General features: G+C 41.3%; 1 protein-coding gene across 1 annotated transcript in view; it reads right to left on the reverse strand.

The window, feature by feature from the left end:
- The window catches only part of TCF12 (transcription factor 12), a 93,729-nt gene that overhangs the window by 72,120 nt on the left and 531 nt on the right, over positions 1-21,078 (reverse strand). The gene's annotated exons all lie outside the window — the stretch shown is intronic.

The following is a 21,078-nucleotide window of genomic DNA, read 5'->3' on the forward strand; positions in this document are numbered from 1 at the left end:
TAAACTGTTATAACATTTAAACAACAATAATGGTCTAAAATTCATAATCTACTCTATTATTAATAAATTGCTCCCTAAACAAAATCAATCAAAGAAGAGAAAGAAAAACAAACAAACAAAAAAAAACCCATCCTTCCATAACCTTATTCATTCTTCTTGCCGTTAAATTAAAAAGCAAAAAAAATAAAAAAATTCTTATTTCCAAAATTAATATCTCAATTCATACGTCCAGATTTTTAAGTACTCTCTTTATCATTTAAACAACAATAACATTCTGGACTTCACTAAAAAAAACCCCACTCTTTTAGACCCATATCCAGTTATTAAGCACACTAATAACAAAATCATTAACAATTAAAAATAATAATAAGTAAACTGTTATAAACAACAATAATAGTCTAAAATTCATAATCTACTCTATTATCAACATAATAAATTGCTCCCTAAACAAAATCAATCAAAGAGAAAAGAAAAAAAAAAACATCCTTTCACAGCCTTATTCATTCTTCTTGCAGTTAGATTAAAAAACAAACGAACAAAAAAAAATTTCTTATTTCCAAAATTAATATCTCAGTTCATATGTCCACATTTTTAAGTACTCTCTTTCTTGCATCTATAAGCTGCACTAAGTTACTTAGTTTCATCTTGATCTTGTGATTTTGTCGCACTTGATGATAGTATAACTCCTTCAACCACTTAATCTTCATAAGTTCCTTCCTTCCTGGTACCTTGTCGGACAAAAGGGCAGAATCTTTTCTTCTTCTAAATACTTTAAGTGGTATTTTCTGCTTATAAAAAAGCTGAATGATTCCATTACGAATTGATTTTCTAGAAGAGTAGATAACAACATCTCTTGGAAGGTTTTTCTGTCTTGCAACCCGTAAATTAATTCTATAATTTTTTTCCATTTCTCTCATAATATCTTCAGGCTGACAATTCAGAACCATAACCAAATCTGCTGCATCCTCTTCCTCCGATTTCTCTCGAGGATTTTCTCTTATTATCGAAGCATATTCCAATTCTCTATACTGTGACATAACGACCTCATTTTGAATTAAGTCCACTTTTTCCTCCATTTCCAATTCAAATTCCAAACTTTCAACATATTCCTCTACTTCCTTGTCCCATCCATCAACACATTCTTCATGACATGCTAAGCCTTGAGAGGCAGACAATAAATCTTTTCTCATCTCTGCATTTTTCTCTTCAAATTTCTTATCAGTAAGTTTCTCCATATCCATTCTAATCTGTCTTACAATGTCTTTCAATACATCCTGTATCTCTTTCAATATAAATGCTGAAGTTAGGGGGGAAGGCGGANACTTGCACAAACAATCCAAAGTAGCTAAATCTGTTACAATAAAATAATCCAAGAGAGAGTTTCCAAAAAGTAAAAGTCTCATATATTTCCAAAAAACGAAAGTCTCATAAGTTTCAATCAAACGAAAAGAAACGCCCTTCCGCAGCCATATTCCTTCTTCTTCAAATTAGAATAAATACAAAGAAGATTCCAGAGTTAAGGTCCCATTTCGAACAGTTTTCAAAAAATCCTGTTAGGCTCTGTCTGCATGATAGGTGTACTCACAGTCATTAATTTCCTAAAACAGCAGAGATTAGATGCGCGTCTGGCTTCGTTCTATTGAACGAAGGAGCCCGAAGCACGGAGAAGTCCCCGACTCTGGGGGAGCTCACCTAGCCCTCCCAGCTGGAAAAATGCGAAGGCTAAGGAGCTCTACCCCTATCGGGGAAGCTCACCCCCTCCCCTTTGCCCGGGGAGGGGGATTGAGCCGCGGAACAGCTGTTCCTGCGGCTCTAACGTGTCCTTGGGGCAGGCAGCCTCGAAGGGAAGCTGCCATCGGCGCCGCGATCCAACCGGAAGCTCCGATTATGCACTCTATTGAAAATAGTTTGAAAACAGTTTTTCAATGTCATGCAAATAATGATAATGTCAAAGTATCACTTTTGTTACTGAATTACTTTCTTACTATTGAATAGCAAACCAGACACAAAGGTGTAATACCAAAAAGCCATTGGCTTTGCCAGCCAATCAACTGCACTTGACCCAAATAACACACTTCCCAACAAACAACATTCTATCAAGACCCCTAATTATGATTTTCTAGGAAAGCTGTGAAATCCCACCTGCTTCCTTATTATTTTGCACTTTCACTAGACTGTTCCTGGGTTTTGCCCTTACAATAAATCAGATTTACTTATGCAAGCCACCTAGATTTGTTTTTTACTTTCGTAAGCAAGCCAAGATGCTCTTAACAAGTTGTAATAGGACTGTTGAAAATAGTGTAACAATACTGCTATCGCATGTTCAGAACCTCCATCAGCCCTCTTAAGTGAAAGCAAAATTCATCCCTCCTTCCCACTTGCTCCCCCCCTCCCCTCAGCTGCTTTCTGCAAGTCAAAGCCTAATTACTGCAAAATAAAGTCAAGCATAATGGCCTAAATCAAGGGTCTTCAAACTTGGCCCTTTTATGACTTGTGGACTTCAACTCCCAGAATTCCTCAGCCAGGCACACTGGGTGAGGAATTCTGGGAGTTGAAATCCACAAGTCATAAAAGGGCCAAGTTTGAAGACCCCTGGCCTAAATGATCTTTGGCAGAAACAAGAATATAGATACATCAAAAAGTAGTCCATTAAGTTTACTTAATATTTCAAAATTCCTCCATTCCAATGAGAATTCTTTTAACTAAAGCAGATAAATTAACAGGGAAAAGTATGCAGTGCATTAATAGTATTAATAAAATAATTTTTCAAAAATGGGGAAAAAAGGCTATGCAAAATTATTTCATAAACACTCCCCAAAACTGACCCAATTGCTCATCTTCTTGTTCCTGGGACACACACGCCAAGCAAGAAATCTACTATTGATAGTTACCGCAGATCAGCAATCCACTGTTGCAAATCAGGTACAGATTTATTCATCCAATGTCCATTGCTTTCTTTTATCATCCCTATGAATGAAACACCGCTCTTCAGTCTTCAAGTGTTTTAAATATTAGGGATGTAATATTCGAACATCTTTATCCATAACCATCAATTCAAAGTCTTTTTAATAATTCTTTAGACTTTTAGCTCAAAACACAGTAATACCAAGTTAGGATTATAATGCCTGGACTTTATTTCTACCAAGGCAACTGCAACTCATTATTATTGAGCATTCTTTAAAGTGCCAGATATACCTGAAACAGAATTTTCTATTGTACTTCTATTATAAAATTAAATTTTTATATTGTTCAAGGCCAACTTCCATTGCTTTACAAAAGCACAATACCCATGCTCATTATCCCAAAGCTTACATGAAATTCATGTTAATTATGTTATCATCTTTCTTCAACTTCTTATAAAAGTAGATTATTTGCATAGGAGCTTCAATCTATTCTTCCAAAGCTTTTAGCAACTACAACATTTCACAAATAGCAATCAAACTATGATCCCAAATAAACAAATAGTCCAAAGAAGCTGAAAAACTGCCAAAATAGTAAACCAAAACTAGTTTTTCTTTAAAAAAAAAACCAGCCTTCATCTGAATTTTATCTGAAGTAATGTAAAAAATTTAGCAGCAATTGATTTTTCCCATATTGAGGTTTTTTATGGCTAAAATAGTCAACATTCTACCTGCAACCTATTACTGTCCATATGGATCTTGCCATATTAATTCCAGTCAAAGTTAAGGAAAACGTACATACAGTAGGTTTAGACAAGCATTCCTTGTTTCATTCCAAGTAGGTCTTTACCAAGCATGAGACTTCCTATGTAGGTAATCCCCAACTTATGAACACAAATGAGTCTGGAATTTTGGTCATACATTGTTGAATCATGTGACTGGATTCAATTTCACAAATGTTTTCATGAGTTGATAAGTAAGTCATCGTGATTAAGTGAATCACCTGGTTTTTAAGTCCGAATCCAGGTTCTCTAATGGGTGTTTTTTGCTGGAAAATGGCAAAAAGTGTTGCAAAATGTGATCATGTGGCCACAGGACCTCTGCCAACTGATTGTAAATGTGAGCCGATGACCAAGTGCCCATAATGCAATCACATGACTGTAGAGGTGGTGTGGTAGTTGTAACTTAAAGGATTGGTCGTAAGTAATTTTTCTGAGTCCCTCATAACTCTGAACAGTTAACTAACCATTTGCAAATCGAGGACTAACTGTTATGTCACAAATGATTTATAGGATGCCATTATCTGCCATACTGACATGCTTCTTTGAAGGATATAAAACTATTTGACACTAAGATAGAGTCTTTAATCATATTCTCTGTTTGGCAAAGTCCTACTTGATTGGAGTAGCATATAAATCCCAGGAAACAAATACATAAAGTAGAAATACAAAATAAAAAATGTGATTTGATCAGAAACCAGAACATTCTTAATTTTCTTTTAAATGCTAGTCATCAGACTTTGTCTTTTTGAAATTCTCTCCAATTTCAAATATAGTTTGTTACATTTTGAGGGCGCAAAGATAATTAAAGTAAGGTCGTAGGTGATGCATGTAGTTTCTCTTGCCTTTGATTTTATCTGGCTCTTACACCCAACACTAATGAAACATTTTTTTTTAAGATCACAGGATCTGATGTTAAACTTTCTATTCTTTTGCACAAGTCTTTCTCCTTAGAAGCCATTCTGCACTTTCCAGTTATATTGCTTCTATATTAGAGGTGAGGTGGGTTATATCTTACTTGCTTATTCTGTTTCATGGAGTTCTTCTATATCATCCAAGACGCTTGGGTACAGTTGTTCCCTGCAAGCAGATGGAGACAGCAACAAATACAATTTTTTAATGGCAACATCCCCATGTGAGGGGAAATTTACAGGATCAAAATCCTAATTCTTCCGAGAAAAGTAAAGAAAACCCATTATGAGACACGGTATTAGTTGTTGTTAAGTGCTTAAATCTCAGGTGATGTCAAAATAATTGTATAGATGTTAAAATTACAACTTAGGTCAGCCCTACCCTAGATAATATATTAATTGTTAAATGTATATGAACATCAGAAAGAAGGAGGGAGAGCTGGGCAATTCTCATGGAACCCAGGTCAAAGGAGTCTTTCTCAACAAACTGGTTCCCAACAGTTCTTAGGCTTCCTAGGCAGCCTGGCTAAAAAAGCATAGCAGATGGGAACACGGGAAATGACAACTACCAAAAATCCAGTGAGTGCCAGGCTAGGGAAGGCTGGATTAGAGTCCCTTCTTAGAAAACAATACACCTTTGCAACCACACTTAATTCCATATGAAATACTTAGAACACATAATGAGGCCTGGATTATTTTCTTAAATACAGTTTCTTTGAAGCAAGTGGCTTCCACTTGGTACGTTAATTACTGTTAAGTCTTAAGAATGTTAATGTCTGTGTTTCCTTGAAATACAGTATTTCTGTTCCAGTGCAAATGAGAGAAGCAGCCATCAGTTAATTACAATGTACTTCCAATATTCAAAGTGCCACCAAAATCAATACTTAACATGGCTTTGAAATTCAATCCCCAACACACCCTTTGGAAGTCAAAAATTGTGATTGCTTTAAAAACTAAAATTATACCCATACCATCCGCTCACACTGAATCTCACAACAATGTTAAAACCTTAAAATGACAGAAAACAAATTCATTTTGATTGCTAATGAATCCACCCTTCCCTTTGTTTGGAGGTTTGTAATAGAAAAAGCAGAAAATTGTTCTTACAGTGAAGTGCATATGCCAGACCTTTAGCATCACTAAACAGCGAAGGCTGTAAACATGTGCTGTATCTATGGCAATGTTTCCAATTTAATGTAATATCGAATCAAAGTTCAACAGCTTCAACACATCTTTATTAGTTAAGTCACAAGACAGCCCTTCCAAGAGAATCATTGTTCATTGGCAACAATGCTGGTTGCAGAAGTGGATTTACTATCAATTCTGCTTTAATATGCCCAACAAAAGTTATCCAGATTGATCCTTGCTATCAACTCAAACAAGATCACAAACTGATCAACTGCTTTATCCAAAACCTCTTAAATGTGCATCATTGAATTTTAACATATCAACTTGAACAGTCAAACTTCAATCATCAATAAGGTCCTATAGTACTATCAAAGCTAACACAAATAAACTTTCTGTCCAAGATCCTAACTCACCCCTGGCAATAAAGACTCGGAGTCGTTCAGTTCACAGGTGGTGTTATTTTAGTAAGAGGAATCTTCAGCATGCAGGATAAACAACAGTGTGCTTTCAAAGTCCGTGCTGGGAGCAATTGCCTCCCAGCACTGTTTATACACACAGGCAATAAACCCCACCCCACCCCTCTAGCCAACATCCGGCCATGCGTCCCTTAAAAGGCTACTGGCAACGCCCAGCAGCCCCTTCGTCCCGGGCTCCATGGCCCCGTCCCATCCAGCTCCAGACTCAGCCAGCTCCAGACCTTATCTTCGTCCCCAGCCAGCTACAGGGCATTAGCTCTGCCTGTAGCCCGTTGGCGAATGTCCCGAGGAACGCCGCTGGAGCTTTCAGCTGCTCCGCGGCCCAAGGAACGCCGCCGGAGCTCTCAGCTGCTCCGCGGCCCGGAAAACCGCCGTCAGTGGTCGCAACTGGGATGCGGCCACCTATCAGCTGTTTGGCGGCCGAGCTTGCTGGCGGCTGGACTCGGGTGGTTACATCGGCGCTGGCTGCCTTTGGCGTCTTCCACCCTGCGCGCCGACCTTGCCCGCCCTCCCTCCCCACCTGTCTATGTCGAGCCTGGAGGGCTTGACAGGCGGCCCCCTCTACCAGGGCTCCTCCTGGAAGATAAGGAAAACATGCAATTAGGTTCGTGCCGTGGGAGACGGCGCAGGTAGCGTTCCCCCTGGCTTATGAGGGTATTTACGATGATACCGTCGTTAACAACCAGGGAGCTGTGATATGTGCTTCCCCCACCCAGGAAGCCTCTGATATTGGGTACCCCGTCCACTGTACACGACCCCGATGAAGGCGGGAATCGAGTACTTCCCGGATTTCGTATCGATCCCCCCCAAGGGGACCCAGTGGTGGTTTTATGCGTCTGAAGGATGACCCTACTGCAGGATTTAACAGGCTACTATGAAAAACAGGGTGCACCTTGCCGAGACTGCGGGGGAGTTGCAAACACACGGTAACTGGGTTGATGACCTATTGCACTCTAAACGGCCCTATATATTTCGGCCCTAGTTTCTTACATGGCAGGCACAGTTTTAAGTACTTGATGGACAGGTACACCATATCCCCTGCCTGGAAGGGTTTCTGTGGTGCCCATTTTTTATTGGCTTCTGTTTTCCAAGTCTTTTCAGCTTTCCTCAAAGCCTTCTTGATCGAGTCCCATACTTCTCGGATCCAAGGCATCCACTCCTGCAGAGGACAAGGCGCGGGGTCTCCCTGCAGGCATTCCAGAATCGGTACAAACTCCACTCCGTGCACCACCCGAAAGGGGGCGAAGCCGGTGCTGCTGTGGACCGTGTTGTTGTATGCCACCTCGTGTTGTTGTATGCCCGTCTGTTGATAGTCAATATAGCACCTCAGATACCGTTCCACCATTGCGTTGGCTCGTTCAGCCGCTCCATTGGTACTGGGGTGGAACATGGAACTCAGGCCCTGTGACGAACTGATCAAGTGGACGAACTCCCTCCAGAATCGGGCAGTAAACTGTACACCTCGGTCAGATATTATACGTCTGGGCACCCCATGTAGCCGGTACACGTGTTATGAACAGTTTAGTCAACCGTCGAGCAGACGGTAAACCCTTGCACGGGATGAAATGTGCTTGTTTTGAAAAAAGGTCTATTACTGTATTTCCATGACTATCTGGTAGTTCTACAATAAAGTCCATTGCTATCTCTTCCCAAGGCCGGGTCGGGTTGGAAACCTGTTGTAATAGGCCAGGCGGTTTTCCTACACAGGGTGTCAACGCTGCAAATACTGTATATTCTTGCTTTGACAATATGCAGAACTGTCTGGTATTTTTATAGTTAAATCAGGCAACAGTGAAAGGGGAGGAGAATAAGGAAAGCCCGGGAAAAAGAAACCGGAAGTAAATCACATCTTCCAAGTTAATTGGAAAATGTGAACCATGACCCCAAAATAGGAGAGGGAAAAATGCCTGGAATGTAATGCAACAGAAAAGAATCTCAGATCTAAGCATTTCCACCATGCCGTACTGACATCTCTGTAACCTTAATAAATGCTTTTAGGATAAAAATATGTCCTTTTAAGTGTTTCGTTAATCAGACACATGACACGGGGTTTTGTGGCAGCACATACGGGGCATTCCCGTACATAGGTCTCCACGTCTGCTTTCATCCCTGGCCGCCAGAGTTGACGTCTGAGTAAATGCAATGTTTTCAGGAAGCCAAAGTGATCAGCCTGCTTAACATCATGGCTTCACCTGTACCTTTCCTGGTACGTAGACCTTATCGCCCTTCCATGCCAACACCCCCCCTCTTGGTTAACACGGCCGGATGGCTCACCAACCAGGGATCGCTCACAGTTGCACTCTGCAATTTTTGCACCAAGTCCCCTGCTGGTCTGAGCGTGGTTACTCTTTCGGCTGGATGCCGCAAGGGGGGTATCATGGCCTGCACCACCTCCTCCCTCTTGCTGTTGTATTGCGGCATCCAGGATAACGCATCTGCCAAAAAGTTCCTCCCACCAGGCACGTATTTTAACTGAAACCGAAACCTCTGGAAATACTGTGCCCACCTCACATGTTTCAGAGCAAGGCGGCGAGGTGTTTGTAGGGCCTCAAGGTTTTTATGATCGGTCCACACCTCGAATGGTTCCTTGGCTCCCTCCAGGAAATGGCGACATGTGGTTAACGCCCACTTCACAGCGAATGCCTCCTTTTCCCATATCGCCCAAGTCCGCTCAGTAGTAGTTAACTTACGCGATGTAAACGCGCAAGGCTGCAGGACCCCCTGATCATTTTTCTGAAGCATTTTTCTGAAGCAGAACCGCCCCCACTGCCACATCGCTGGCGTCTGCCTGCACCATAAACTGTTTCTCCAGGTCTGGATGTCGTAAGACCGGCTCCCTCGAAAACAAAGCTTTCAGGGTTTCAAAGGCTTTTTGGCAAGCAAGTGACCATGGCAATGATTGGGTAGGCCGTGGCTTACTCGCCGAGTGTTTGGTACGGAGCAAGTCCATTAAGGGCAAAGCAACCGTAGCGAACGAGGGGATAAACTGGCTATAGAAATTTGCAAAGCCGAGGAAACTTTGCAATTGGCGTCGTGTTTGTGGGGCTTGCCATTCAAGCACAGCCTGAACCCTTAGCTGGGTCCATCTCTACGCCCTCCCCCGAGATCCGATACCCAAGGTAGTCTAACTGGGTTTGATGGAACGCACACTTAGACAGTTTAACATACAATTGGGCTCGCAGAAGTTTCTCCAAAACCTGCCTTACCAACCTAACGTGGTCTGTCCTGTTCTCGGAGTATATGAGGATGTCATCTAGGTACACAAGAACCCCCTGATATAAGCACTCATGCAGAACTTCATTAATTAGCTGCATAAATACCGCAGGGGCCCCCTGTAACCCGAAGGGCATTACCCGATATTGGTAACTCCACAGAAAACTATTGAACGTGGTTTTCCATTCATCCCCTCTTTTTACTCGTAACCAATGCCTCCCGCAGATCGAGCTTGGTAAAGATTTTACCCTTTGCTAGGTGGGCTAACAGGTCTTTCATGAGTGGTAGGGGGTATAGGTTTTCCACACATACCCCATTGAGACCTCTGAAATCCACACAGAGGTGGAGAGTGCTGTCCTTTTTCTCTTTGAACAATACTGGGGCTGCAACCCGCGACCGGGCGGGTTGGATAAACCCCCTTGCCAGATTTTTGTCAATATACCGCCTTAGTTCAGCCATCTCTTTGGGTGTCATGGCGTACATCTGAGGTTTTGGGAGTTTGGCACCCGGCATGATATCGATGGCACAATCAGTAGAACAATGAGGTAAGATGTCGCTCTCCTGCTTGCTGAACACCTCAGCGAGGTCAGCATACTCCGGCGGAAAGGCGACTTGCTCTCCTCCACCCCCATCCTGGATCTCTCTGCCTCCTTGGACCCGCTCATGTGTTGGAGGCCGGGGACCAACCCCTATCCGGACTTTCCGATAACCTCCCTCCCACCAGATCGTCGGGCCTCACTTGTCTAACCACGCTAGACCCAATATCACGGCCTCCGTCATTGAGGGGATTATGATGAAACGTATGACCTCCCAATGCTCTCCCATCTCCATCCGTACTGGTTCTGTGATGAACGTGGTGGGAGCCCCTCCCAATAGAGACCCATCCACTTGGTCGAACTGTACTGGTTTGACCAAGGCCTTTACCCTGATCCCTACAGTTTTCACCACCCCCTCACTGATTAAGCACCGGGTACACCCTGTGTCGATGAGGGCATCATACGTCCCCCGACATCCTGACTGGGGACTAACCAGCGTAATGGAAATGGTGAATGGGTGGATAGGCTCACTCACCATTGGGTCTTCTGTGTCCTCAGCGTCATCTTTGAAAACGACCAGTTGGTGTCCTGTCAAGGTGGTCGCGTCTTCCGTCTTAGACCGCTCTCCACGAAGAACGGACCCCTCAGCCCTTGACTTTTCCGGGGTCTTCCTGGGGGTGGCTTTCACAGGGGACTCTGGTTTTCCTCGGACTGCTGGACTGGGACATTCTGCGGCGCGATGTCCCAGCTGGTTACAGCGGAAGCATCTGAATGCTGGGCGAGGCGTCCCTTTGGGTTGGCTTGGTCCTGGCCCTGGAGCCCTTGGTCTTTCCATGGCTTTACGTGGACCCCCGGCCCCTCACCCCTAGGCCGGAATTCCTGAAGACCCGTGTCTAGATCCAGTACTATGCAGAACCACTCCTGCAGCCTGCTCGGGATCCCGTGGTATACACACGCCTGTCGTAGCTCCCGGTCCAGGCCTGCCCGAAACTGGTGGACTAACGGGCGTTCTGGCCATGTGCGCAGCTTGCTAGCTACTCGTCTAAAATCCCTGACATACTCAGCTGCAGGCCTGCCCCGTTGTTTGATCGCTAATAGCTCTCTTTCCGCACGCTGCACCCTGGACACATCTTCAAAACGGCCCCGCAGCGCACCCAGAAATGACCCGATGTTGGTTAGCTGCCGGGTGTGGTCGCTATGCAGGTCAGCCACCCACTCCACAGCCTCCCCTTGCAGGGCTGCTGTGATTGCTTCTACCATAGCCCACTGGGATGTATAAAGGTGGCCATAACGATCCAAGTGGCTGATTGATTGACTCAGGAATAATGCCAACCGGTCCGGGTTTCCATCAAATGTAATCTGGAGGGGTGGAGGACCCCAGACTGGTCCCTGAGCCCAGAGACCCATACCCCACCCTGGATCATGTGTGGGGTCCGCCATAGGCCGAGGAGCTGGTGTCATAGAGTCTGCTCCCCTCCTGGTTGAGGGCCCAACCCCGGGACCTGACTTCTGGGCGGAGGCCCTGGTGGGACAGACAGCGGCCTACCTGTCCCTCCAGCCCGTGGCCTATCCACCGGCAAGTATGCACTCTGAGTGGGGCCCCTCTCCTGTTGCGTGTTACCTCTGTGGCTCGCGTCCAGCTTCAATTTTGGGCTGGCCAACCGGAAGCGGCCTGGGCCCGACTGGAGCAATGAGGGACTGGTCTGTGGCCACAACGTTGCCTCCGTACTCTGGTCCCATCTTGGCCACGGGGAGGAGTCCTGGTAGCCTGCTTCTCCGAAGTGCTCCCGTAAGATATCCATCGTCGTCTGGCCGGGAGCCATGGAGTAACTCCAGTCCTCCTCATCTTCTTCGGTATCACGTCTCTCCCTCCATCAGGATGGTTGCCGGCCCTCTTCTCTTGAAGTGGCTGCCCGGTTGCCAGGCCGGTGGCAGCTGGGCTATGCCACCACTCCCCGGAGGAGCCGTCCCCTCCTGGGACGGACCCCTGGCTACCGGGGCTGTCCCCTGGCCATTCTGTTTTGGCCGCACCGCCACCACTTTTGGATGCACCACTGGTTGATCAGCGTCCTGAGGGGCTAGCTCTGGGACTCCAGTTGGAGTTGCTTCTGCCCCTGCCTCTGTAGGCACCGCCTCCTGGGTGCCCTCAGCCATACCCTCGCCTCAAACAAGCCAAACTGCTTGCCTACAGTGAGCCCTGGGTGCAGACACAGGGAGAGGGAAACAGAGAATAAAGGGGTAGGTTTGGGGAGCGCGGACTTTCTGTCCATGATCCTAACTCACCCCTGGCAATAAAGACTCAGAGTCGTTCAGTTCACAGGTGGTGTCGTTTTACTAAGAGGAATCTTCAGCATGCAGGATAAACAGTGCTTTCAAAGTCCGCGCTGGGAGCAACTGCCTCCCAGCGCTATTTATACACACAGACAATAAACCCTGCCCCCCCCTCTAGCCAGCATCTGGCCATGCGTCCCTTAAAAGGCTACTGGCAACGCCCAGCAGCCCGTCCCGGGCTGCACGACCCCGTCCCACCCAGCCAGCTCCAGACCTTATCTTCGTCCCCAGCCAGCTACAGGGCATTAGCTCTGCCTATAGTCCGGATGGCAAATGTCCCGAGGAACGCCGCCAGAGCTCTCAGCTGCTCCACGGCCCGGAAAAACGCCGTCGGTGCTTGCAACTGGGATGCGGCCGCCTATCAGCTGTTTGGCGGCCGAGCTTGCTGGCGGTTGGACTCGGGTGGTTTTGTCAGTGCTGGCTGCCGTTGGCGTCTTCCGCCCTGCGCGCCGTCCTCGCCCTCCCCCCCACCTGTCTATGTCAAGCCTGAAGGGCTTGACACTTTTGTGTACCATAATTCACTTTGGCAAATATTTATATGCAGAGATGTAAAAATAATTTAAAATGTTTTCTTTTTCAATAGTTGAAATTTGCAGCAAATACTAATAATCTGATTCAGTTCTCTGTCTTCAAGATACCTGATAATAGTATTTTCTTTCATTTAAGAAGCCTTTCCAAAAGCCTTTTAATGTCAAAACTTTTAAAGCCAAAGAGCAATGTTTCCTTTTTAATTGCTTTTTTAAATATTTCCCAGTAACAAAAATTTATATAGAACACTTTCCCATCTTGATGTACAAAAGGACTCAACATATGTACATTAAATTCAACTAAAAACATTTTAAAATTAGCCTCAAATAACTAGATAATCAAACCATGTAGCATCATAAAGTAATTCTGCTAAAGAAAATTCCCAGGAGAACAAAAAACAACCAATAAGCCTTACAATAAAGTAAAATTGGTTCATTTAGTCATTTTTCAGTTTGGTTTAGTTGGGATGGCTGCAAAGGTCCCAATCCTACATTCAAATAAATAAAAAATTATCCTGGGAATAAATTCATTAAGCATTTGTTTCTTGCAGGTACTGCTGCTATATCTTTAAGAGAACAATTGATACTGCTTTTTCATGTTTTTTGTAGTAAAAATAAATAAATAAATAGCAGCTAACATGGTCCTCTTCAGATTCCTATTGAGAAGTAGGCTGTTCCCCAACCCACCACGTTTATTATTTTTATTGCATTATTGAATGTTAGATTTTTTTTAAGTGGTGCATAACACAATAGACAATACATACTTTTATAATTAAAGTTATATGCAAACATAAATATAAAAATAGTAAGATTATGCACACACACACAGATACACATTTGTGCCTTAATTTCTTTGGCTTATCATATCTTGCTCCCTTTAGCTGCACTTTAAATGAAGTTAAAAGGAAAAGCACTTTATATATCTATATACCAGGACATGGCTAATACTTCATTTTTACTTCATTGTTTTACCAGAGGAAAACAGTTTTTTTCAGGAGTATATAATCCATTGCTTGAAATGGCATTTCTGGTTTCCACAATATAGAATTATATCTCATTTGATTTTTTTAAAAAAAATCTGCTAAGTGAAACAAAATATACTGCACTATTAGAAAGAAAATTCTTTGATCAACATTTCACTGCATGAAAAACCAAGTCATACACATAAGGCTGAAAACTATCTAAATGCAACAAGCCATGTATAGCATGTTTAAGGAACAATATGCAAAATTTCTGTATATAGTTATTAGTCAACGTACGAGAGTTGAAAAACCAGGAGCGTTAAATATTACACAACATTAGACAGCCAAATATATTATAGTTTAAATATCAGGGAAGGAATTTATCTAGAAGCCTAAGAATCCTGTTTTGAAATTTTACCAGTATAATTCAGTATATAGCTTTCAGGATTTTGTTTACCCAACTGTAGTACCCAACAGTGTAACAATCACTGCAAGGGGTGATTGTTAATATTTTCAAGGACTGATTGAAAATTGATGTTATTTTTCCCCAAGTAATTGCTGACAAACTGAATATTTCTTACATAATTGATATGACAAGCTTTTATGTAGAAAGAAATTAGCATCATAACATACCAAGAGCTAACAGATCTCTGAGAGACAAAGCCTGGATTCCTTGAAAGAGGAGGGCAGGGCTGTTCACTGGATTAAATACACATACACACATCTAAGACTTAACTAACCAACTAACCTTGTTATCTTTCCCTTTTCACTTCTACTAGCTCATATCATCATCATCATCATCATCATCATCATCATCATCATCATCATCTTGCCTCTTCTTTATCCAGGTTCATCTCTTTTTTTCCCTCTCCTCCTCACAAAAACTCACTAGCTGCAACAGCTTCCATTTCTTGAAAATGGCTGGTTTGTTTGCAAGAGGCTGACTGATACTTGCAGATGGGTTCAACTGATTTTGTAAACAGATATGCTTTGAGAGGCAAATCATTTTGTTTAATTTATTGATAGGATTTCAAGTGAAATAACATATACTAAGCATATTACATGTGGAAATAAAAATCCACTGTTCATTTATTTTATTTTCAAATATTACTCATATATTATTTGAGCAGAGGTTTTCCCCTGAACAATAAAAATGCATTGCTTCTTGTCCTGCCTTCAGGTGCTTTGGAGAACAGTTTGACTCCCTCTTCTTTGTGACAGCCCGAGTTATTGCAAGACTGCTATCATGTCCCCCCTCATCCTTCTCTTCATTAAACTAGACATACCCAATTCCAGCAACCATGTTTTAGCCTCCAGTCCCCTAATCATCTTTGTTGCTCTTCTCTGTACTCTTTCTAGAGTCTCAACATCTTTTTTGCCTAAATGTAGAACCTTACTTTTTTCACCATTGAATTTCATTTTGTTAGATAGCGCCCAGTGTTCAAGTCTGTCCAGATCCTCCTGTATCTTAAGCCTATCTTCTGAGTGCTGGCTATTCCTGCCAGCTTGGCGTCGTCTGCATCTATCCCCTCGTCCAAATCGTTAATGAAGATGTTGAAGAGCACTGGGCCCAGAACAGAGCCCTGGGGCACCCCACTACACACTTCCCTCCATGTAGATGCAGTTCCATTGAGGACCAGATGCTGAGTATGGCCAGTCAGCCAGTTACGAATCCATCTGGTGGTGATGCTGTCTAATCCACAATTTTTGCAGTCTTAACAATTTCACCTATCTGCAATTGACAAATGGAAACCAGACTTCAATATCTGTGTAAGGTTGTTCATGTATTTGCAATTGTGATTTATTTTTGGTTATTTGTGCATAAACATTTTTGAAGAGTTAGGATAAGGTTGGTTGTGTGGTATAATTGTATTTGCTCACATACCCAGTCTCTTTCAAGTCTTTTAATAAATAGTCAAGTTATTCCAAACAACGGGGGTAAGTGAAGCAAGAATGCCCCATACAAATGGGTTGGTTCAACAATATTGGTTAGAACAGAGCAAGGAGAAATGAATATAGGTACTGTACATTGGACAGACAACTATGTTGGCCCACAGACTCCACAATCTAGACCAGGGGTAGTCAACCTTGGCTCTTTTATGACTTGTGGACTTCAACTCCCAGAATTCTCTGGGAGTTGAAGTCCACGAGTCATAAAAGAGCCAAGGTTGACTACCCCTGATTTAGACACTGAATTCCAACAAACTCAAGGGATTGTTATTTATGACCTGATTATCTATAAGTTTACACTGGCACAAAACTCTTGCAACTAATGCTGCTGATATTGAAATAGGTTTATAAATTCTCTAATTGAGAATTTAATTTTGGGTTGTTATAGACTGATAAGAATTTCTCTGGACATAGTAATTATGTGTAAGACTACTTAATTGCTTTGCTAATCTGTTTTCTAGTGCAAATTAACTAGTTGAAAAAAAAGAGTTCTGAAAGGAAATACAGATAGTTCTCCACTTACAACAGTAGTGACCATCTGAAGTTACCATGGCATTGAAAAAGTAACTTATGACTTTTTCACACTTATGACCATTGCAGGATTCCTATGGTCATGAGATCAACACTTTGCCACTGGAATGTATTTATGACGGTGCACTATCCTGGGGTCATTGCAACCTTCTGAAAAACAAAGTCAATGGGGAAACAAGATTCACTTAACAACTGCAATGATTCATTTAACAACTGTGGCAAGAAAAATTGTAAAATGAAGCAAAACTCATTTAACAATTGTCTTGCTTAGCAACAGAACCTTTGGGCTCAATTGTGGTCGTAAGTCAAGGATTACCTGCATTTTATGGCTCAAGTCTGTAATAAGCTACTCAGCTTCCTAAGGTCATTCCCACATACCTTCTTCACATATGCTAAAGTTAGTGCTCTAAAATTTTGAAGCACAATATGAAAAGCAGAACTGTAAACTTTATTAAGTCCTATTGGACAACCAAATTTGCAATATTCCCTAGAGAATAGAGAATTATTAATAAAGAATTAGAGGAACGCCCTAAGAATTACTGGAAATATTTTAATCAATATTGTGCTCATTTCATTTTGTCAAACTGTCAGAAGAATAAGCAAATAGTATGTAAGAAACAAATACAATTTAAAATATTTAACATTAGAGTATTAGAGAACAATTCTGTAAGAATTTAATACTAGAATTGTCAGTTGTCATGCAAGTTTACATGACATCAGACACAAGAGTAACCAGCAAATCTGTTGTATAAGACAGCTGAGCTGCAACGGAAGAGGAATACTTAAACAAAGGACAACATAACTCTCTTAAATATTGGCCATGAAGCACCTGCCACAAAATACTGAAGCATGCTCTTCAATGAGCAGAAAACTCGGTTTTCTAATTTTGCTAAAGAACAAAAGCATCCTAGCATTACAAGGATAAGAAACAGATATTTTGACCCAGCAAAAATACAACTTCTCCCTTCAGAGGCAAAGAATCTTTGAACTCAACAAATCAGTTGACAATCTACCTGACATAACAAACTCGATTTCAGGACCCAAACTAAACTAATCAAGTTCTATAAATATATACCCAACTGCAAATCAAATTATTTAATTTTCAGGAATTAGAATAATTCAGTCATGATATGAAAGACATTTCTATAATGGAGACAATGACCTGAAAAAATAAAGATAAGGATAAAAAAAAAAGTTGTGCTACAATTTTTAAAAATACAAAAATACAATGAAAAGCTTTATGAGGCAAATTACACTGTATACAGTAGATATGATTTAGAATAGGAAGTTAGTGCTGAAAGGCATTTTTTTTCCATGTTTAAAATAGAAAGTGTTTTTGACTCCATGTAAGCTTTGTATTAATATTTATCACATACTCCTAAAACTGAATACTTATTTAATTTTGTCAAATCCAATTTTCAGATTCAAAGTCACAAAATCCATCAATTATGCAAAATGTGAAAAAGAACCTGTATGTAGTAGGAACAATATGCAACATTTTTAGTTAATACTCAGCATACAGAACATATGTGCAAAGTTTACCAATATGAAACATCAAGATTTTTCGGGAGTCTTCTATTATAAAGGGAATTAAGGTTAATAAGATAGATTAGAGCTTTTGCGGATGATTTGGTGTTAACATTAACTGAACCGTTAGAATCGGTAACTGATATGATGGAAATTATAGCACAATATGGAAAGGTTTCTGGATTTAAGGTAAATAGCAATAAGACAAAAATATTGCCGAAAAATATGTCTATGGATGATAAAGAGGCATTAGTTATGCATACAGGTTTTGAAATGGTTAAAAAGGTAAAATATTTGGGAGTTTATATAACAGCTTCTAATGCTAAATTGTATAAGAATAATTATGAGCCTTTATGGTTAAAGGTTAAAAAAGATTTAGATGATTGGAAAAAATTACAATTATCATTGTTGGGGAGAATCTCAGCTGTAAAAATGAATGTTCTCCCAAAGTTTCTTTTCTTGTTTCAAACGATTCCTGCTTTAAAAAAAGATGCCAATTTGGAGGAGTGGCAGAGGGGTATTAATAAATTCATTTGGGCGGGCAAAAAGCCAAGACAATTCAAATTCTAATACGTTCTACGTTCCCTTGCTCCTCCTGAATTTCAAGGATTAAATTTTAACATAATACTACGCCACCATAACTGTACCTAATCACTAACCAATTTAAATTGTTTATTCTTATATGAAAGAGAACTTCCTACCCTAAACAATAAACCAACCGTCCGTATAAATTAGATAGATAAAAAGGTGGATACAAATTTTAAGGCTCATATTTTAAGGAGTGCCTTATTACGAGTCTGGAAGAAATATATTATAAATTAAATTATAAAATTCCTATATGGGCAACTCCAGGACAGGTAATAGAGGGGATATCTAGGGGAGTTAATTTGGATAAAGTTTCTTATAAGGAATTACTTCGTCCGTTTGGACAAAGTTGGCAACTTAAATCCTTAGTAGATTTGAAACAAGAAAATATTGAGTATTCATGGTTTTATTATAATCAATTGTCAATGAGGTGGCATATGGATCAAAAAGTTGGTATTACTATGCAGGATGAAAATTTGATGAAACAGATCAAAGACCAATCTCAAGCACATATTAAAAGAATTTATAATGTATTGGTGGAATTGGATTCAGAAACAGAATTGGTTAAGGATTGTATGATAAAAGGGGCACAAAATATACAAGAACCGATTTTATTGGAAACATGGGAGAAAATTTGGATTAGAAATGTAAAATTTACCCAAGCTCAAAATTTAAGGGAAAATTTTTATAAAATGTTTTATAGGTGGCATCTGGATCCACAAAAATTGTCTTATATGTATTCTAATTTGCAACCTAAGTGTTGGAGATGTGGAAACTTAGATGCAACGTATTTTCATATGTGGTGGACATGTAGGGAGGTTAAAGCATTTTGGATTAAGATTTGGTGGAATATTCAAAATATTTTTAAGAAAAAGATAAAAGTTTAAACCACAAATATTTTTGTTGGGTATTTTGGAAGATTTGGATGTAAAAGAAATGGAGTTGATGCTGAATCTTATAACTGCTGCAAGATTATTAATTGCTCAATTTTGGAAAATGAAATGTTTACCCACTATAGAAGAATGGGTATTTAAAGTCTCAAACTTAGCAGAAATGGCCAAGATTTCCGCTTATGTGAAGGATTACTCACAAGAAAGATATATATTGGTTTGGAGAAGATGGATTGATTATATTGAGTTCAAATACGGAACAAAAAAATATCATTTGGTTTTTGAATGAATTTTGGAGTATTATTTTTGTTTAAAAGTTATAATGCTATTTAGTTTTATTTTTAATATTTAAAATTATGTTATTATGGTATTTAATAATTGTATATTTGTTTTAAAAGAGAGTTAAAAGAAGTTATAGATTTGTTAGATTAATAGTTGATTAATGTTAGTTAGATTATGATTATTTTATTGTTAACCCTGTGATTGGCTCTGGGAAGTGAGGGGGGGAGGGATGGAGGGTGGGGTTTGGGGGAGGGGGGATTTATATTGTAAAATTTTATAAAATTTTCAATAAAAAAAACAAACATCAAGATTTAGCAAGGAAATCACTTACTAAATCAACTCCTCCAAAAAGGTAAGCTGTGTTTACAATTAGATCAGAAGCATAATTTTTGAAACATAGTCCATCCTTCTACATTTATGATTATCAACTATAGAAAACGTTTAAGATGTTAAAAATTTATGCACGTATTGATGTAACAGAAGCATTTGCTCTTTTATAGAAATTGAAGTGATGGAAAAAGAAAACTAAGGATACCAACACATGCAGGTTGCTAGCTTGCAGCTTTGCTCATTTTCATTGCAATTTCTAGACAGATAATAGTACAGGAAATTCTCAAGCATCAAGAAAAACAGAAAACCTAATTACCATTAATTACTTCTGCTTCTTACGCTAATGATTAAATCTACCTCAACATACAGTATATCAAGTAGTATAGCAGGGAAGCATGTTTATCAACCAATCACTTGGGATAAGATGGTTAGCTTTAGTAACAGTATTTGGACCACAAGTTCAAGTATTTCTGCTTCATTTGTCATGGGTTGTAAAACTAGGTTGGGACCCTGTGGTGGGTCACAAGCAAGGGGGGGGGTCACCACTTTTGGAAGAAAACTACCAGGCTTGCCAAAGCAAAGGAAGGTCTCAATCCAAACTAGCTCTGGCCTTGGCTCCCCCATTTGGCCCATGAGCAGAGGGAACAAGTGCTGACAGCACCCCTAGCCCTCCCTTGGCTCGGCCCTCAGATGCTGCCTACAGGGCTGGCATATGTCTTCTTGCCCAGCCCTCACACCAGGCATTCATGGCTTTTGTTCCTTGGAAAGATCCAGACGTCCTCCCCTGACTTTTGGGGTGCTGCTGCTGCTGCACCGTTGAAGAATACCGGACTAAGCCATCACAAGGGCTGCATCCTTGTAGCGCCAAAAAGCAAAACCAACAAGCGAGATTAAGCCTCAATAAGGACTAGTGCCCCAACAAGCCCAGATCCAAGGGGGCAAGGTCACGGGGCAACCTCTTTGTGCGAAGGGAGGCACAGGGGGAAAAGCCGTCCCCTCACGGCTGACTTTCCCCTGGGAACCCCCTCGCTCTCCTCCCCCCAGGGGTCAACACAACGAACGGTTTTCATCATCTGAGAGCGTTTGTTCTTTGGATCCGTTTATGGGGCCGCCCAACAACCCCTGAAAACTACCTCACCCCAAAGGAAAGGCCCGGAGGAAAGCCCGAGCGCTCCGCAACCGGAGAAGCCTCTCTTCGGCCGGCCAAAGCAACCCGAGGA

This window comes from Protobothrops mucrosquamatus, unplaced genomic scaffold, assembly GCF_001527695.2.
Source record: "Protobothrops mucrosquamatus isolate PMUCROS unplaced genomic scaffold, P.Mucros_1.0 scaffold27, whole genome shotgun sequence".
Taxonomy (NCBI): Eukaryota; Metazoa; Chordata; class Lepidosauria; order Squamata; family Viperidae; genus Protobothrops; species Protobothrops mucrosquamatus.